General features: G+C 46.8%; 1 protein-coding gene across 1 annotated transcript in view; it reads left to right on the top strand.

The window, feature by feature from the left end:
* The first annotated feature begins 2,866 nt into the window (after positions 1-2,866).
* Positions 2,867-7,685, top strand: part of LUZP1 (leucine zipper protein 1) — an 87,665-nt gene continuing 82,846 nt past the window's right edge. Inside the window, exon 1 of the mRNA XM_079916904.1 lies at positions 2,867-3,339. The gene's annotated coding sequence lies outside the window, so the exon portion shown is untranslated. The remainder of the gene's footprint in view (positions 3,340-7,685) is intronic.

The raw sequence follows: 7,685 nt of genomic DNA, 5'->3' as shown, positions 1-7,685 counted from the left end.
GGCACGGTGGTCATTTTGGCTCTGCAGCACCTCATCAGGCCAGGGTGGCTCCAAAAACAGGCCAGCCTGGGCTGCACACCACACTGAATCAGGCCAAGGGAATTCCAGCCAGAAGCAAAGAAATGATGCCTTGGTCAGCCCAGGGCCACATTCTGCGGGAAATTACCATTTCTGTTCCACTTTTAAACAAAATTTTATATTTATTTATTTATTTATTTTAGCCATGCAGCATGCAGGATCTTAGTTCCCTGACCAGGGATCAAACCCATGCCCTCTGTAGTGGAAGCCCGGAGTCTTAACTGTTTCAATTTTTAAAGCATTAAAAATGATTCTCCGTACTCCAGGGATCTCAGGTGAGATTCCTTATTTTAATTTTGTCAGTTTCTCCCTTATTTTGTGAGTGCTGGTGTAGTACCATCTTCCCATAGTTCCGGTCACTGTGGTAAGGGTTTTGTATCTATTCTTTCATGGAATCTTTATAGCAGCTCTCTTAGGTAGGTACTATTTGTTGTTATCTTCACTGTATGGGTGGAGAAACTGAGGCTTGAAGAGGTTAACAAATGTACCTGGGTCTGACACCAGCCCCTTTGCTTGTCACCACGACACTTACCTGCCTTGTGGACAGGTCATCAGAAAGGCACTTAGGGCACCCGAACAATCTGCCCCCAGAGTTACCTAGTGAGTAGAATGCCAAGGCTTGTCTGGACCAAAAGCCAATAAGAGAAATGACCATGGGATACAGGGCCCAGCAGTTGTCCTAAGTCTGATTGAGGCACAGTCCATTGTATTAGTTGGGGTCCCTTATATAATACATGCCTCTGAGAGTTTAGTACAGGGAAAAAATTGTCTCTTCCACATCACTGACCTGATTCTTCCAATCAGACTGTAGCAACAGCTAATTCTTATATAGAATTCACCACGTGACAGGCCTGTTATAAGAACTGAATATGCCTTGGCTCATTTAATCCTCCCAATGACCCTAAGAGAGGGGTATTATTATTATATCATCTCCATTTTTTAGATGAAAAACAGAAGCACAGAGAAGTTAAATAACTGCCTAAGTAAGTGGTAGAGTTGGGCTTCAAAACAACACAGTCTGGCTCTGGGGTTTGTGTGCTTAATCACATGTTTACTACTTCCCATATAATTTGTAACTCATCCTGTTTCCCTCTTTGCTTTGACTGCCAGGAAACTCAGAGCCATGGTTTTTTGCTCTGTCACAGTTGCTGTCCTTAGAAAACTTGACCTAGCATTTCCGCTATTATTAGTCAATTTTTCACCTTTCTTCCCTCCTTCTCCACTGTCCTTTGGTCCAGGCTTTCATTACTTCTTGATTCTTGCTCTTTAATTATCCATCAAATAGGCTTGCAGCTGCAATGCAAAACCCTTTTTGGAATAGACAAGACATAATGCATCAGTGAGATGAACAGACTATTTCTGCCCAGCTGAACCAGGTGGACACAGTCAGTGCTAAATGGATGTCTTTTGAGCAACTTTTCTGTGACCAACATCATGCTTTGTGAAGTGGAGGACATAACAATGAACCTAAGTTGGTCCCAGTGTTAGTTAAGTTATGCTAACTGCTGTAATAGAGAAATCCTGAGATCTCAATGCCTAAACACTAAATAGAAGTTGGTTCAATGTGGGTACCATTCAGTCAAGAGACTTGGGTGAAACCCAGGCTGATCAAGGCTCTGCTGTGTTCAGCATGTGGTTTCCCAGGTTCATGTGGTGTTGGCATCCAGTTGGCAGATGGGAGAGAAATGAGAGAGCTTTGAGAAAGCATACATAGTTCTTAACTTGGATTTGGCCTGGACACGCACACATTGTCTCTGCCCATATCCCATTGTCACATACTTAGTTGCAAGAGGTGCAGGAAAATGTAGTCTGGGCTGGCTGCTTCGCTCTGAAACAACTCTACACATGAAAGGGGAACATCTCTGGTAAATAGCTGGCATTGTTCCGGTTCACAAGGACTTAAAATTATTGAACCCTTATAAAATGGCTAAGGATACCATGCGGTGTGTATTATGCCCAAGAGGAGGGAAATGTTCTTCCTCTGTTTACAAGGAACATGAGCAAAATGAAGTATTTATATTTTAGACCAAACATATTTGTCCAACAGGGGAATGGATTATGATACGAGAGGGAGAGTTCCTCATGACAGGAAGTATTGAAGCAGAGGCTGAATTTTCACTTGGCTGAAGGCTCTAGAAGTAGTCAGGCTAGATGCTTCCTACTAGTCCTTCTAACTTTGAGCTTCTGTGCTAGGCTCCAGAGTCATCTCCAAGTGCCTATTTTGTGTCAAGTTCCAAGTGGGGTTTGGGGGACCCAAAGACAAAGGAGACAGGGTTCTGATTCTCAGGTTACTCACTGTAATGCATTGAAATAGGACATCTGGGTCGCAGGATAGTGGAATGGCCTGAGCTCTGGAAACAGGAGATTGGCATTTAATTCCTAGCTGTGAGACATCGGAGAAGCCACTTGGCTTCTCTGGTTCTCAGTCTCCTCATTTATAAAATAGGGACAATAGTTATCTTCATAGGTTCTGAGACTCAATGATACAATTACATTTAGAGCATTTGTAGCACAGCGCCTGGTAGGTAGTGAACACATTATTTTATTTGCAGTAATGTTTTTATGAAGGCCTTGGGTAAGTCACTTCATTTTTTCAAGCCTCAGTTTTCTCATCCGTAGGATGGAATTAACTTCCATCATGGGGCTGGAATCTTGCTGTGTTGTAGTGTCTGGGGTCTGCCTTTTCAGCTCTCAGCTTCCCGAAGCGGTAAGCGGGTCGCATCACACCCAGTGGGTAAGTACGAGAAGATTACGGACCGCAATCGGCACCTTCCCGGACAGAGGAGGAACCTGAGCGAACCAGGACGCGATTTCCTGGCTGCGCTCCCAGGAAGGACGTTTGTGCTGGGTCCCATCCCCCGGCCGGTCCTGCTCAGGAAACGTGGAGAGAAAGCCAGGAACCAGGCCTGCCGGGCCCCGCGGCCCCTCCGCGCCTCCCCCCTCTGCCGCCCCCGACTGCAGGAAGCCGGCCGGCGGGAACGCCCTGCCCGGCGGGTGGGAACGGCCCTGCCGGCTTCCCAGGCCCGCGGGGGCGCGGCGCGGCGCTGTCACTGCGGCAGGCGCGCCGCCTCCCGCGCCGCCCGCACTCCCGCTGCAGTCGGCCCATTAGCATTGCAGGAAAGTGCTGCAGTCCTGGTCCCTCCCGGGCGCCGGAGCGGAGAGACTGGGTCCCGCAGGCGCCTACACCCCACCCGCCCCGGAGCCCACGCCGCGGGGGCTTGGACTGGGGAGGGAGAGGTGACCGACCCTTTCTTTTGGGAGGTGAGACGCTGAGGCCTGAGGGTTTGTAGGTGAGTGGCCCAAGGTCATGGCTAGTAAACAGCAGGGCCAGAATTCGACCCGTGGTCTGTTTGACTCTAGAGTTTGTGCCTTGAGTCTGTGGTCCTGGTCCAGGTTCTTGAGGGGCTTCAGGTTCTTGTGGAGGCCCAAGAACAGGAGGCCTGATTCTGGGGGTTACTGATGGCCTCCTAGAGGTCTGTGAAAGCCTTGATTTTGTGTACAGCATCTTGTGTGGTGCATTTTTCCTCAAAGGTGTCAGCGACCCAAAAAAGGTCTCACCATAGCTTTCCAAGGCCCATGGGTTCCCCTGTGGGGACACCAGCTTTGTCCAGGTCTGAGCCTCCTCTGCAATCTATGTGGCATCTTAACGTCTCTGCAGGGGAAGGACTTGGGGTCTCTACAGGATCCCAGCCTCTTTCGCCTGGATCTTGAGAATCTTTTTATAGAATCCTGGGGTCTGTCTCTGAATTTGAGGTCCCCATGGGGCCCTGGTATATCTTTCTGAGGTTCTGAGAATCTCACTATAAAGTCCTATGGTCCCCATGGTGTGAGTTCTAAACCTGGGCCTCAGGATGCCTATGGACCCTGAAATTGCAGGCAAGACTTTGTGGGTCTGTCTGTATACATGTATACATGGGAGATGTTGCATGGATTTCACCAGATTCTCAAAGGGGGCCCTGATCCCGCAATCTTGGAAAAACATTGCTTTTGAGCATCCCGTGTTAGACAGACCTTGCTCCCTTTCACCAATAAGAGCCAGGGAAGAACAGGAGGGAGGAGATAAAAGGCAGTGTTGTTTAGTAGAAGAATATGGGTGTGGAGTCAAGTGTTCCGGGTTAAAATCCCAGATTTCCACTCAACAGCTGTGTGACATTGAACAAATTTCTTAACATCTCTAGGACTCCAGGCCACCTCCTCTAGGAAGCCTTCCCTATGTCCTGGATTCACTTAGGTCCCCACAACACGTCCCCCAAGCTCTCATTGCACCTGGGCTGATACTTTGTGAGATTTTTTTTTTTAATTTTATTTTTGGCTGCGTTGGGTCTTCATTGCTGCGCACGGGCTTTCTCTACTTGCGATGAGTGGGGGCTACTCTTTGTTGCAGTGTGCAGGCTTCTCATTGCGGTGCCTTCTCTTGTTGCGGGGCACGAGCTCTAGGCGCCGGACTTCAGTAATTGTGGCATGCGGGCTCAGTAGTTGTGGCTCGAGGGCTTAGTTGCTTCATGGCATGTGGGATCTTCCTGGACCAGGGATTGAACCCGTGTCCCTTGCATTGGCAAACGGATTCTTAACCACTGTGCCACCAGGGAAGTCCCACTTTGTGAGATTTAATGCAATTAATTAATGAAGTAATTAACTGTGCTTAATATTTTCTTGTCTCTCCACCGCACCAGTCTTAAGTCCTAAGAAGGCAGGGACCTTTGCTGTCTTACACATGTTAGGCTCTCAGCCATTTGTTATGAAATAAATGAAAGAGTGAAGGAATGGAGGGACTGCCAGACACTGCACTAGGGGCAGAAAGGAAGTAGAAATGAATAAGCATTGTTCCACTCCTTGAGGAGGTCCCAGGCTAGTGGGGGGTATAATATGAGCTTGTGCAAGGAAGACTGTCTTAAATATGTTAATGGGGGGTAAACATTAATGGGGATAAACACTAATGGGGAAAGCACCAAGAGATCCAAAGATGAGTGAGAATCAGTCTCAGAAGAGTGATATAATGACTTCCCTTTGAATTATGTGTTATAACTTACAAAGTGCTTAACTTACGTAAAATATGCAGGTATGTCCTTACTCCACAGAGATGGGGAAACTGCTGCTGCGAAGAGTTCAGTGACTTGCCCGAGGCCACCCAGCAATCATGGCTGCCTAAGTACACAGCGCACTCACTTTGGAATTTAGCTCTCACCCTTTAGGAATTGAGTTTTGATGTTGTGAAGGTCTTGGTTTAGATCCCAATAGATGTGAGACTTTGGGCAGTTTACTTTACCTCCTTGAGTCTTGTTTTTCTAATCTGCAAGATAGGAATAATGACCTTCATAACCTATATGATGCTTGGTTTATAGTAAAGGATCCATAAGTGTTTGTTGAATGAATGTATGAAATACATGTGTTGGTGGGTGGTCTGAAATGTGAGAGGACTTAAAATTATGCCATTTGGGGGGTGGTAGGAGAAACTGAGGGTGATTCTATCCCTTCCCACTCTTACTTTCTATGATTCCTGTGAGACTTAAGCATTGGCCTCAACCACATTGTTCTAATTTATTGTTTGGAAACCAACAAAAGTGAACCAGCACGGGCTTGGTTAGCTTTCTTATTATATACATCTTTACTGCCTTTTTTCTGATGACCAAGTAATACATCCTCTTTGTAAAAAAATTTAAATTGCAGAAAGATATAATGAGGAGAAATGAAAGTGCAGGCAGGTTTAGGCACTGTAGCCGCAAGATGCTGTCAGATTGTTTACTCCTTGGGAGGTGGGGATGGGGCACAGGACAGGGAGCAAAAAAAGATTCTTCCTGTTTAAAGGTCTCTCCTACTGGCCTTGCTATGGTTCCTGGGAGTTCTGTTCAGAGTCTTGCCTCTGGCTATACCATTGAAAGTTCAAGTGCAGCTAAGGGCTGGGGAGACGTGAGAAGATGAGAATTGTCTGGGCTGGGGCTTTCCCTGGAATGCCATGAAGAATGAGGTGGAACCTGTAGAATTTTCTATGGCGTATGAACAGTTGGTTCAGATGCCCATTGCTGATACACCTTGTAGCTGTGTCTTCATCCTCTTTCTCCCTCTTAGCATTCAGTAGTCTTTTTTGAAAATTCCTGCTATACACACACACACACACACACACACACACACACAAAGAAACGCAAAATAAAAAGAAGGCATCGTATTTAGTTTTCTGTATTCTCCATTTTGTAATGCATATACTAAGCATATAAATTATAATTATGGGATCCTACTACTTCTGTAATTCTGCAACTTATTCTTACTCTTTTTTTTTTTTAATTTAACAATACCCGGTAGACACCTTTTCTTGCCTATTCATGAAAATCTATTCCATTCCTTTTACCAAATGAGTTTCTTATGGTTGGAACTATTACCTCCAGTCCAGAGGCCAGCACATGAGAGGCCTTACTGGGAGGCCATGTTGGAATAGTCACAGCAGCCACCATATCCTGGCATGAACTAGATGCCAGGCTCTGAACTAAGCTCTTTCACATGTTATTTCATTTGATCCTCACAGCCCCTGAATGGAATAAATACTATTATTATTCACATTTTTCAGATGAGAAACTGAGGTGCAGAGACTTGAAAGCCCAAGGTCACACAACTGGTAAGTAATGGAGCTGAGATTTGAATCCTGATCTGTCCTGTGCCAAAGCTTTTGCTCTGAATGAATGAATAAGTGGCTGATCAATTCATGGGTCCCAGAGAGAAGGTTCTGTCTTCAGAACCTCCCCTGTATGTCCTGGGTTCTCTCTTCCAAGTGTCTGCAATGCTTGGAATCAGCACATAGCAGGGACTCAGTAAAGGCCCTTTCTTTGCCTGCAGCAATCCTGTGGCCATGCCTTCCTTTCATGGGAAGTTGAATTTTGGAATCTCTTATTCTAGAAATAAGCTGCGATTTGTTAGGGGCTCTTGAGGACCAGCCCAGGCAATTCAGAACAGCCATTTGCCTGTCCCCCCTCGCAGGAAATTAATCAGAACCCCAAAGCCCTTTCCCTCTTCCCACTGGCCAGCACTCTGGAAACACCCAGTGCCTTGCTGCAGTTCTGCTAGAAGACTGCGGAGTCGCCAAGGGCAGTTTAACACAGATCCATCTCTCTGTAAGGAAAACGAGAGGAGAGAGGCACAAGGGAGAACCGGGTCAGCTCTGCTGCAAAGGATGAGAACTTGAAGGCGTCCCCAGCCTGGACGGGTGCTGAGTGACAGAGACACTCTGGGGTATCAGCTGTGACTCTGCAGAATCCACCTGGGGTCTAAAAACTGCAGTTTCTATTCCAGTGGCCATGTTCTGCAGGGCCCCTTTCAGTGAACCTCTTCCTCTCTCAGCACCTCAGTCTTCCACTATGAAATGATTAGATGGATTATCACTAGGGATGCTATCTGGTGTTAGGAACTAGAAATAATATTGATGATAATAATAATAAGAATGAAGGGCTTCCCTGGTGGCTCAGTGGTTAAGAATCCGCCTGCCAATGTAGGGGACATGGGTTCAAGCCCTGGTCCGGGAAGTTCCCACATGCCGTGGAGCAACTAAGCCTGTGTGCCACAACTACTGAGCCTGCGCTCTAGAGCCCGTGAGCCACAACTACTGAGCCCACATGCCACGA

Source organism: Stenella coeruleoalba, assembly GCF_951394435.1.
Source record: "Stenella coeruleoalba genome assembly, chromosome: 1".
Classification (NCBI taxonomy): Eukaryota; Metazoa; Chordata; class Mammalia; order Artiodactyla; family Delphinidae; genus Stenella; species Stenella coeruleoalba.
Note: the sequence above shows the minus strand (reverse complement) of the source record. Positions and strands in the feature narration are given on the sequence as shown.